At 36.0% G+C, this 13334-nt stretch overlaps 1 protein-coding gene across 1 annotated transcript in view; it reads left to right on the plus strand.

Annotated features, from left to right (window-relative positions):
• The window catches only part of IL1RAPL1 (interleukin 1 receptor accessory protein like 1), a gene marked incomplete at its 3' end in the record, with an annotated part of 1430596 nt that overhangs the window by 1101645 nt on the left and 315617 nt on the right, over positions 1–13334 (plus strand). The gene's annotated exons all lie outside the window — the stretch shown is intronic.

Genomic DNA, 13334 nt, shown 5'->3' on the forward strand with positions numbered 1-13334 from the left:
TTTATGTTTTCTTCTTGTCTGATCGCTGTGGCTAGGACTGTATAAGAGAACATATTTGCCAATGATACATCAGATAAGGAATTAATTTCCAAACACCCTTTTTTTTCAAAATAAGGTAACATTTAAAGCCTTCTGAGATTAGGACATGGACATGTTTGGGGTGGGGGGGGGGTACCATTCAACCCACTACAGTATCTGTCATGTCTTTTACCACATTCACAAAGCTGTGATCTTGAGTAAAGTTCACAAGGTGAATGAACTGTGGACTTTCTACAAGAGCCCTCATTCAATAATTATCAAGACCTATTCTCATGTGTGTGCACACAGCATACATATGTGTGTGCATATGTGTATATTGTGTTTTGTGGACTTTTTTTTTAACCCAAAGGTTAATTTTCCATGTAAGCCTTGAGGTTACAGTTTGGGAAGACACCATTAGAAGTTGTCCATAGCACCAGGGTTTTAAAGTGCTCAATTAATGAAGCAAAAGGTCGCATCCCTTTAACTGGTTTTTCAAGAAGATAAAACATGATAGTCCTGGTAGTTTTGAAAGAGCAAAGAAAGTTAGACCCTAACTCTTCAGAGGTAAATTTGGCAATATTCAGTTGTTCTTTTACATTTGGCAAGAGTTGATTCAACTGCAAAAGAAAAGAATGCCTGCTCATAAGTGGTCAGGTGATTATATCTACTAATTAAAACTGGTGCATTGTTCCCAAACAAAGTCTTCACAAATTAAACATTAGAAATAATATGCATTTCTCCATTTGTAGACATCTGGTATCAAGGCATAATAATTATAGACATAAACCTTTAAAACTATAGAGATAGTCACCTTGTTCATCATTTTAGGTCTCAGGATTCCTGAGGAGAGTTGTAATATTAAAAAATATTAAATTACTAATAATAAATTTTCATTTAATTAAGTACTTGTTGAATGTTTGCCATATGTCCAGATAGTGTTAGGCAACATGGTAAGGAAAATCAGAAAGAACTTATTGTGTGAGTTTACTGAGGAAGAGCTGATTGCAAAGCAGGATGAAGGTGAAAGGCATTGCTGAAAGACCAGTTTTAGGAGAGGCACAGTAATAATAATAAGAATGTCAAAAAGAGCCCTAGCTGGTTTGGCCAGGTGGATAGAGCATCGGCCTGCGGACTGAAGGGCCCCGGGTTGGATTCTGGTCAAGGGTGCATGCCCAAGTTGAGGGCTCGATCCTCAGTGTGGGGTGTGCAGGAGGCAGCCAATCAATGATTCTCGTTACTGATGTTTCTTTCTCTCTCTTCCTCTCCCTTCCTCTCTGAAATCAATAAAAATATATTCTAAAAAAGAAAATAAAAAGAGAAGCAATATTTGAGGGAAAATATATTGAGTTATAGGGCTGTGGTACATTTTAGCAAGGCTCTCCCAATTAAAAATGCTAAGATAGCATGGGTGAGATGTTAGGGCTGGACAAGCATTTGAGAGATCCTCCTGGGGCTGGACAAGCATTTGGGAGATCCTCCTGGAGAGGAAGTTAAACTATTATTGGACTGAGAGATGACTTATTTTCCTTACTCTGTCTCAAATCATTATTGTAATAATTAAGTATACTAATTTACGAATGTCTTATTTTCCTCTTGAGGACAGGAGTCATGTTTTATCTCTGAGAAACCAACAGATAAGTTGTGTTCAATAGTTCTTGTTTAATAACTGAAATTTAGTTGCAATGTTCCCCAAATTATCTTGTTTTTCCAAGTGTAATGGAAATTATTTTATACTTACTAGTGTGTAAGCAATTTTTGGATTTTTGCTGTAATCATATTACCATATCATTGTATAATATTTCAAGTACTTTTTAATTTTCAAAATTATTTAAAAGCATAACTTGTAACTAAGAAAACTGCTCATTATTTCTACAATTGAGTTATATAGTTTCAAACTCACTCATCCACAAATATGTATTATCAGATTAATATCCTGGTAAAGACATCATGAATTATGCCTTTTCTTTTCCCAACTGCTTCATTTTCTTTGCCTTATATCCAGAAAAGGAAGGTACTATCCATACATGTTATTAAAATGTTTAGTAACTGAATAACTTAAACATAATTTTAAATAACTGGGGATATGGTAAGAAATAAAAAGAATTGAGTCAATTTTTCAACAACAATTTCTTTAAAATATATAGATGGACACATATTTGATTAGTATTGATTTGGAATGATGTCTATTTGCATTTGAATTCCTGTGACCTGCTTACCACTTTTAACTTTTGTATTGTTTTCTTCTTCCTTTGTCTATCTTTTCATGCTATATTGACTTCTGAGTGTTTGAGAGACTTCCATTTTCCAGTTCATTTAAGTGCATTTCCTCCTGCTGTGTTGGTCATCAGCAAGTCACACAAAAAATGCTACACAAATGACCATATAATACAATGTGATCTGAAACAAAGGGGGATTGCACTGGTCACAGGCATGGGGTTTTTATCCCGGGTTGTTCAATATACTTAGAAAGTAAAGAGTTATCAGATTGATTTTTTTTCATAAAAATAATGAGAATTTTGGATGTCATTTACAGCAGTGGTTCTAAACATTTAAATTTCAGGAACCAGTTGAACTATTTGAAGGAAGGGAGGGAGGCCATTATAAAGTTGGCAATTTATTTAGTTTGCCAAATAATATTATAGTACAAAAATAAGGAAAGTAACATCTGCTATCAACATCATTTTTAATTTCTTAAAAAGGCAATTTAACATGCAAAACTTGAAGGTTTCTCAGAGGAAAAGGCCAGCCATTTTTTTTTGTTTTTCTCTTTATTGATTAAGGTATTATATATGTGTCCTTATGCCCCCATTGCCCCCCACCCCCTCACTCATGCCCTCACCCCTCTGGTGTCTGTGTCCATTGGTTAGGCTTATATGCACGCATATAAGTCCTCTGGTTGCCATTTGAATTGAACACATTCAATTTCATATTTATTTTAAAAGCTCACTATATTGTTCTTCCCCCCCTCCCCCAAACACACCCAAACTCTGCATCTAATAATGACCTCAAGACTTCTGCTGGTCATGTCCTGCCTCCAGAAAAGACTATAATCATAATGCCTTTCATTTTTTCTATATTAAAATAAAAGATTTGATGGTGAAAACTAAAGTGTGCACTTGCATTTCTCCTATCTATTTTGGAATGGAGTGTCTTCATTGATATGTATCTATGTATTTCATTTACAATGCAAAGGAAGCTGTTGCCATCATAGTTACATGTGGAGTCATGTTGTGAAAGCCAGCTCATATAAAATCTAAGCTTCTCCTCTCTCTCTCCCCACACATTACCCCACTTCCCAGAGGTAACCACGTGCAACTGTCATAGTTGACTTTTGATATTTCCTTCCACATCTTCAATAGTATGCTTGTATGGCAACTTCTTCGGTTTTCTATTACTTTATTGAGATTTATTTATTGACTTCATCTATTGAATTCTGTTATTGTAGATGAAGATTATAGTTCTCTATCAAATTCTCAATCTCACTACACAATTGTGCATCTCCTGCCGAGAATCCTTTTATATGGTAATTTTGGCTTCATTCCACCTACCTGTTGCTTGTGACTATGGAAACTCTAATGGAAGTTGAGCCATCCAGTGTACTAATTTTCCATCTCTTTCTCTTTTTGCTTTACTTTCTGGGAGATTTCCTAAACTTTACATCTTCCAACCCTCTTAATAACGTTTTGTTTTTTTTCTAGTATATACTTTAATAATGTTTTTCTATATACATATATCTTTTTCTGTATCAGCCTATTCTTGTCATGTGGAGGCAGTATCATCTCTCTGATGGCATTTAAGTTAGTTCTTTTGTTTTGTTTTGTTCTGTTTTAGAGGGGGTTGCTTTTTTCTCTACATATTCTTTATTCTCCCTAAGTTCCTATTGTCTATTTATTTGCATGTTTGGTCCCCCTCATGTTTAAGGGTCCCCTCAGTTTTTTGGTGGTCCTTGGTTATCCACACATTATGAAATGTAGGGCAGTAAAATGATGCTGGGGAACTCTTTACAGCCTGTTGAGAGTGGCTCCATGGTTCACTTGTCTGACTAGTTGGGAAACCCCTGCTGTTAGTATCTTTGTGTCATTTGTTTTGCACTAGGCACATTCACAGAGAAAAATCCTTAAGTATTTTGCCTATATTTCTGCTTCTAAGAAATGAGTGGGAGCCCGGCCAGTGGGGCTCAGTGGTTGAGCTTTGACCTATGAATCAGGAGGTTACCATTCAATTCCAGGTCGGGGCACGTGCCAGGTTGTGGGCATGCAGGAGGCAGCTGATCAATGGTTCCCTCTCATCATCGTTCTATCTCTCTGTCCTCCCTTTCTCTCTGAAATCAATTAATATATTTTTAAAAGAAAAAGAATGAGTGGGAAAGGATTGTTTATTTAGCATAAAATCACACCTTCAGCTGTGCAGAGACTCTCTAACCCTCTCCAGAGAATCAGCTTCTAGTCTGCCCAGTGGAGAAGGAAATCAGTTTCTAACTGGTTCTTAAGATTTTTGAACAGTCATCTTACTTTTGCCCCATTTTCATCCATCTTTCCATATGTATCTGATATCATGAATTTCTCAGCTTCTGCATTAATAGTAATCATGTTATTTCTCAGCATCAACTTCTGTTATGTTAGTGTTCAGCTTTTTCAGGTCTTCTAAGTCAGTTTCTACTTGTTCATTAACTGTCTAGCTTCCAATATTCTGTTGGTGTGGTCCCTTCCCTGTTTTCTTTCGCATTACAGGTTTATGTCTCATTTACTAGTAAAAGTTCTTTATTTATATTCCTGTGTGTTTGCAGAGGGGGGGGAAGCCCTATATTTCTAAGGGAAATCCACTATCATTACCTGATAGTCTGCATGTGACTTTAGGAAATTGCTTCTTGACATTTTATAAGGCGACGACATAAAAATAAATTGTCAACAAGTCTTCATAGAGGATTTATGAGCTTGAGCAATAATTATAATACTCTCTATTAGCTAACCTGACACAACTCTAAATTAAAATGAACCCAGTCATGTTAACTATTGTTGATGTACTGTGAACAATGTGAGTGACGGTCATTTTTAATTAGTTCATGCATAATTGCAGGCATGTACCTAAATCCCATTAGTAGTCACTTTTTAACATCTATAACATGGAAGTACTGAATCCTCTCTTCTTTTATCTTTTTTTTTTTTTTTGTAATGTGGCGGAGAAGGTCAACTATGCTTTGTAGGTCAGAATTATTGATAACATACTTGTATTTGGCTTAGCATTTTCATATCTTTTTTTTTGCTTAACTGTCCACTGTGAGACTAAGCTTATTAGTGTCATGTAAGATTTGTTAGAAGCACTAGTCACATCTAAAAATCCACCTCGTGGAGTGATTTATCCTCATTTCAGGAAAACCCATACAATAAATATAATAAGCAGCTAGTCTTCTCTTTAACCTTTTAATATATATTCTAGACAGTGGAATCAAAATTGAATCTGTTGTGTTATCTCTTTAAAATCCAGGCATCTTTTATACACTTGGAGAAAGTGTATCCCAAAATTAACTATAAATGGATCCTGCTGAGTTCTATTTTTTTCTCAATCATCTTATTCTGTCAAATACAAGACTTTTCCCTTCTTCTTTAATTTCTAACCTATAAAGATTTCATTTCAGCTTGCAAATTCAATTTTACCCTTTATTACCGGCGGCAAGAGATTCCCCAGTATTGATCCAGTTTCCACGTTTATGGAGGGCCTAGTGTGCCTGCCATGTACTAGTATATATAGATGTCAATCAGGGAGCATGTCACTCCAGCCAGGGAAGCTGATGTTTTTGTGTATACATATATATGAAGGATAATATAGTGTGAAGAATATAAATAGAGATGTTTAGGGTATGTTATGGGTAGAGAGCTTTAATGACACTATAGTTAGGAAGGTTGTGTCAGCTCAGAAGGGTGGGGCAAGACCATTTTAGGGAAGTCCTGTTGGCTTTGAGACTTAAAGATGAGGAATTTCTCCAGGTGGGCAAATTCACACTAGACCAAAAAGTAGTAGCAGCAAAGGGTTACAAGTGGCAATCAATCTGAGTGGCTACAGTAAGAACTTCTGTGGAATATAATTAATGAGAATTCACATTTAGGTCAAACTATAACAATAACTCACATTGCCAGAGTATTTCTTTGTGTCAGACACCATGCTAAGAACTTTTCCTGAACAGTCTCACTAAAAACACAAATTAGATTCCGAGTCACATTTTAGAGCAAAGGAACTTGCAGTACAGATAGGTTTCCCAAGTTGACATAGTTACTAGTGAAAATGAGACTTGAACCCAAACAGTCTGATGCTAAGACTCATGGTATTCATGGCTATGCTAACAACAACTGACAGAAATATATCCTTCTGTCAACTATAATTGTTCTTTAGCCTCCAATGATATCACTTGAGGATATGGAGCACCCAAAGAAACCTCAGAAGTGGGATTGTGGTTGGTGATGGTGGTAAAGATGCTTACTACTCTTATTGCTAAATAATAACCACTCTTTATACTTTAGTGGCAAACGTGACTATAGACGACAATGCTTATTTTTCAAAGTAAAAATAAAATCTATTTTGGTAATTTAAATCCCTATTAGTCAAGTGGGTAACTTATGGAATACCTTTCCCTATGGATACAAATTTAAAGTGAGGTGAGGTCTTAGAACAGGGTTTCTCAATCTTGGTACTATTGGCATTTTGGGCTAAATAATTTTTATATGTGTGAGAGGGTTGTACTGTAGGATATTTAGCAGCTTTTATGGCACCTACTTACTAGATGCCAGTAGCACTCACCCAGTTGTGACAACCAAAAACACCTGCAGACATTGCCATATATATCCTGGAGGGTAAAAAAGCTCCTACTACTCAGGTTGAGAATCCAAAAATCTAGTGTGATTCCCACAACTTTATACACAAGGAGAAATATAATAATGAATGTCACAGAGGTAAATAGTGACAGAATGTTGATAGATCTCGGCTCTCCTAATCCCAAATATAAGAACCTGCCTAAGGCAGTGTCTTCTATTTAAAGCAATGCCTCCACAACATATGGTTTCAAAAGTGCTCACACACCATCCATAACAATTCAGTAAGATAGGTCACATGGGTGATATATACCCGATGTTATCAGTGAAAATGCCTGATGAGAAACGTTATGATTTGACCAAGGTCACATACTTAGTAGGGGATAGAGCCTGGGCACAACACTTAAGATGGCAACTCTTTTGCCCGGCCAGTGGTACTCAGTGGTTGAGTGTCAACCCATGAGCCAGGAGGTCACCTTTCGATTCCTGGTCAGGGCACATGCCTGGGTTGCAGGCTCTATCTCCAGTAGGGGGCATGCGGGAGGCAGCCGATCCAAGTTTCTCATCATTGATGGTTTCTCTCTCTCTCTCTCTCTCTCTCTCTCTCTCTCTCTCTCTCTCTCCCCCTTACTTTCTTGAAATCAATAAAAATATAGATATTTTAAAAGATGGCACCTCTGTTACTTTTTCCAAAATCAGTGTTTGCCCCAGTTGGTTGGCATTGGCTTCATTTGAAAGACCAACAGAAGAACTATTTCTATGTCATGGTTTTCTTTTTCAGAACGCTGATCTTGTATATTTTGCAGGCAGAATAATAGCAATAGCCTTTTAAAATTGGTAGGGAGAATTTATAATACCTGCATTTGCTATTTACTAGCTCATGTTTAGCTATAAATTTTGCTTATACATGAAGGATTAAGAACAAATACTGATTACAAGAGGAAAAGGGGGATGGGGGTGGAGGAGAGTATAGGGGGCATAAATGGTGATGGAAGGAGATGACTTAGGGTGGTGAACACCCAATACAATATACAGATAATGTATTATAGAATTGTAGAACTGAAACCTATATAATTTTATTAATGTCACCCCAATAAATTAAATTACAATACGTAGAAACAAGAATAAGAATAATTAAAAGAACAAATGGCCTCAAAAACATGAAAAATAACATAATTATATATTATGGATGCCTTAATGAAAGAAACCTAACTACTGATTTCCAAAGACTTATGGCGTCATGAGTGATGTCATGTTCCAAAGCTTTGGCTGTCACAGATTTTGTTATAAGTCTTGGTCATGTAGTGATATGAAATCTAAATATTAAACTACCTACCTCTTTCCATTATTCACTGTACTGCAAAAGAGAGTCCTCTTTGGAGAGAAATGATCTCTCATTTGTCAAGAACCCTTTCTGAGAAGTGAAGAGTAAGTAGGTCTGAACAGGCTTTCTGGCTATTACTGGTCACATGTAGTTTATTAAAAATAAACTTAATCTGAAAGTTTAAATTCTGTTTAGTTTGTGTAGTAGCTTACATAAATCTATGTGAATGATTAAAAGAAAGAGCCATGGTCAGGTGGCTCAGTTGGCTTGAGTGTCATCCTGCACATTGGAAGGTTTCAGGTTGGATTCCTGCTCAGGGCACATACCTAGGTTGCACGTTCGATCCCCGGTTGGGGCACATATAAAAGGCAGATGATCAATGTTTCTCTGTCACATCAATGTTTCCCTCACCCTTCCTCTCTCTAAAATCAATAACATATCCTCAGGAGAGAATAAAAATAAAAAAGAATCATGAGCAAGATTTGTATATCTACGTAGTAATATGTTATTTTTTAAAAAGAATAACCCTAAGCTAACTCAAAACCTGTCCACTATGTTTTTAACTTGCTGCTATCTGTGGGAAAATGTGTGTGTGTGTGTGTGTGTGTGTGTGTGTGTGTGTTGTGTGCTATCTGAAACTAAAATCGATCTAGTAAAATGAAATTTTATGTAATGAATTCAGAAATGTTCTGTATATACCCCAGACATATCAAAATAAAGGAATTTTTAAAACCCACATTGCAATGATAAATTCTAGAGCCAGTAGAACAGGATGCACATCTGACTTCTTACATCTGATGAATCACCAAGTTCTGTTAACATTTCCTAAATATTCCCCAACCTGCTCACTTCTCTCCTTCCCAGCACACATGAGCGAATTAGCCACTGTTAGCATCTCATTAGGAGTACTGCAGTTGCTTTTTAATTGTTCTTCCACCACTCTTGCCCCCTATTGATTAATTTGGCCCAAAGCAACCAGGATCACCTTTCTAAAATGTAATATGGACCATGACATCATCCTTCCTAAATCCCTTCCATGGCTTTCCATTGCACTTGGCATAAAATTCCAAATTCTTTTTTAAAAAAATATTTTCACTGATTTCACAGAGGAAGGGAGAGGGAGAGGGAAATAGAAACATCAATGATAAGAGAGAATCATTGATCAGCTGCCTCCTGCACATTCCACACTGGGGATCGAGCCCATAACCTGGGCATGTGCCCTGACCAGGAATCAAACCGTGACCTCCTGATTCACAGGTCGATGCTCAACCACTGAGCCACACCTGCCGGGCAAAATTCCAAATTCTTAATACAGAACGTAAGGTCTAGTATAACCTAGGTTTCCAGAGTCTCTTCCTTGCCAACTTCCCACCCACCTCACTAATCTACATTACACAATGCCATGCATCAGGCTCCTTTCAACTAGAACCTTCACATATTTCCTGTTTCTGGAATGTATTTTTCCCATGCCTTCATTTGGCTACGTGCTTACTCATTGTTCAGTTCCAAGCTTAAATACACCTCCTCTAGGAATCTTTCCACAGTTCACTCTCTTCGTACCTTATTTCCTTTCGTTGTAACAACAATCTCATGTAACTCTGGAATTGTGTGTTAAATGTCTGTCTCTCCCAGTACACTGTAAGCTTCTAAATGACCAAGGTTTAAATCAGTGTTGCCCATAGTACATCACTAGTGGCTAGCACAGTTCCCAGCATATAGTAGGCATGTCATAAGAGATTGCTAGATAGATCAAGAAACAAGAAAGAAGGGAGGGAGGGTGGGCAGAAGAGTGGGAGTAAAATAGTTAACAGTGGGCCTGTCTTTAGTAGTCTAACTCTAAACTTCTTTCTTTAATTTTTATGACTTTCTCCACACAGATCTCAGTCCTGTATACAATGAACATTCCTAACTTGATAACTGAAATAACTTTCAGAAATAGGCCAATAGTTATAAGTATAGTGTTAAAGTAAATATTATGTATACCTATAGAACCTGTAAAAGCAGTCAAATTTAATATTACGTATAGAGTTTCTGTATTTCATTTGATTTTTAGGACTTAATCATCTTTTTTAAATAGGTAATTATTTTTGCTAGAGCATCATTCAGAAGTTGTGGAAGGGCATAAAATAAAAAGTCACAAGCCCAGCTACCCAATTCTTCCCCTGAAAGGCAACCAAGGATTCCAATTGCATGCCAAACATTGATTTTGATTTCACAGTTTCTGAATTGGCTTACTGTTCAGTTTCCTTTTATGTTGCTTTGTTATTCTCAGGTTTGGCTGGTCTCAACATTGAAGTAGTTGCCTTATTGCTAATTACTGTGCTATTACATAAACCCAATTCAGTGTAATATGTATGGATATGAATATCTTCCAGCATGCTGTATTCTATTACACAATTATTTAATTTTCAAAGATTCCTCTTTCTTGTAAAACAGTTATTTATCAAATGACCTTGCTTTTACAGCCAAACAGGGAGATAATTATTTGACTTCAAAAACATTATTGCAATGATTGCTCAAGTTCTTTGCAGAAAAACTTCCAAGGTTTTCTTCCAAAGATTTTATTTTTTTTAGAAACCCCAGCCAGAAATCCTAGTTCATAAGTCTTGTCATAACAAATTAGGTCTTAACTTTCTGAACTCTGTAAAAAGTGACTCTCTAATCAAGACATTTTTCACGTGTTTTGATTGGACTGACCTTTTCGAGTTGACTAAATGGAAGTGATTTTTAAAATGCTTACAACAGATTCCCTGTGATTGTCTATATCCAGACTGGCTCAAAAGGAAAGGATGACTTCACCCAAACATTTATGGAAGGAGTGGAAGGAGAATACTGACAAGTCGGCCTTTTTTATAATTAGAATTTTTAAGATATAAATATTGTGGTGCAACTTGCTGCATTGTTTTTTTGTTGTTGTTTTTTTGTTTTGTTTTGTTTTGTTTTTGTCCCTACTGGGGATTGTGAGAATGGTGAAGAGTGTTTTGGATAGGGAAATCAAGAAACAGGTTTCTTGTCCCTATTTGGTATCTCTCTGTGTGATCTTGTGTTATCCAGTTGACCACTTGGTGTCTCTGTTTTTTCTTCTTTAAAAGGAGAAGCATGGACTAGATTTTCTGTAAAAAACACCCAGACCTAAAATACTCTATTGAATGAAAAAAGGAAATGAAAGAAATAAAACCCAAAGAATTCAATGAATTTGAGGCCAAAGACTGGTTTGCTTTGTTGGTATTTTATACAAAACGTACATCATTCAATTTATACTTCTCTCTCATTAAGGACTATCAGAAATCACAGTATCACATCATGTAAAACATAACATATTAGTTCAGAAATTATAGAACATTTTGGATATTGGTGCATGTGTGTGGCACACTGAATAAGTATTTTGCATTAGAAGCCATTTATTTGCAAAAATGAGATTCCAATTATAGATTTAATTTTCAATCCAGAAGGTACTCACATTAAAACTTACTTGCTTCACTTATTCTGGCAGATACTAAATACCTATTCTTATTATTAATCTCTTGTTTTTTCCCCTCTGTCTCATTATATGATCAAGTGATGTGAAAAATGAAGGTGTCAAGAAGTGTTACAATCTTTGAATAATCTTTAAAATTATTAACCTTTATTGGAGAAGTTTTCACAGGCATTTCACTAAATTGTATTTTTTTTCTGTCTCGGTAGAGTAATAATATTACATCTTTGTAAGAAGTTTATTTTGTAAGAGAAATGACAAATTCTCACATAGCGTATTTGTAAAAAAAGAAGAATATGTTGACAATTTTTTTGTGTGTGACACATCAGGAGTTGTTAGGGATTGAGCCATATGCAATTATTGTCTGATTACATAAAATTACCATTTGAAAGTGTTCACTTAAAAAATCAAAGAAAAATCAGTTTGTAGACTCATATCAGGCGACATTGTACTCTAGTATAAAAATAGCTGAACTTTTAGCAAAATGGAAAGTTCCATGATTTGCCATAAATGTACATTTATCTCTAAAGTGTAATGATATTTTGATATAGTCAAAACTCTGTCTATAGTATGTTGAATAAAAGAAACTTTCAGGAATATTGATTTATAAAGAACACCAAAGAAAAGAGAACTGAAATTTCATGTTAAAAATTGTTCTACCAACATATTCAATCCATTGTTACAGTAAGCCAAACATAAGGTCATTTTTATATCTTATACTTAAAAGAAAATAAACATCCCATTGATTCATCTAGAGCAGCAGTTCTCAACCTGTGGGTCGCGACCCCTTTGGCAGTCAAACGACCCTTTCACAGGGGTTGCCTAAGACCATCCTGCATATCAGATATTTACATTACAATTTATAACAGTAGCAACATGACAGTTATAAAGTAGCAACAAAAATAATTTTATGGTTGGGTCACAACATGAGGAACTGTATTTAAAGGGCCAGAAGATTGAAAACCACTGATCTAGAGGCATATTATTAGCGCGGTGAAAAAGATGGGCATTGGAATCAAACCTGGTTTCAAAATCTGGTAGTGTGTCTTAAAAAAATAAATAAATAACACCATACTGGTATTCAATTCATCCAGCTCATTGAAAACTAAACATTCATGTTTAGTTGATAGCATTGTTGATAGGCTAATATGAATAAAGATAGAAGAACCATGATAGGCACAAAGCAGAGCTCAAGAAATGCTAGTTGTTGTGGTTGCTGTTGTTCCTACTAGTATTATTTGATAGGATGTGAAATTGAAATGTTTTCTAAGTGCCAATATATGGCAATTATCAGATGCCCAACTGAGTGTGAGACAGAATACCCTGGAGGAATCCTCAAAGTAGATAAATTAAAAGCGTTTCCATGAAACTTTTCTTAAAACCTTCACCCACTTTAAGAGTATAAAAGAATCTAGACTAGAGAGGCAGAGGGGAGGGGCTGGTAAGATTTCTTTAGAGAGCTGCTGGGTGGCTCATCTTCCTCTATTTGATTGAGTCAGATACCTTGTTTATAGCAATTCTGAAGGGTGAAAACTTGAAGAGATCAACCAATGAACTTGTATGCATATGTGCATAACCTGTGAACACAGACAGTGGGAGGTGAGGTCTTGTGGGGGCCGTGGATATAGGGCGGAGCTGGAAGAGGTTAATGGGGGAAAAAGGAGGACCTATGTAATACTTTCAACAATAAATATTTAAAAAAAAACTTTGG

This window comes from Myotis nattereri (assembly GCF_964212035.1).
Source record: "Myotis nattereri genome assembly, chromosome: X".
Lineage (NCBI taxonomy): Eukaryota > Metazoa > Chordata > Mammalia > Chiroptera > Vespertilionidae > Myotis > Myotis nattereri.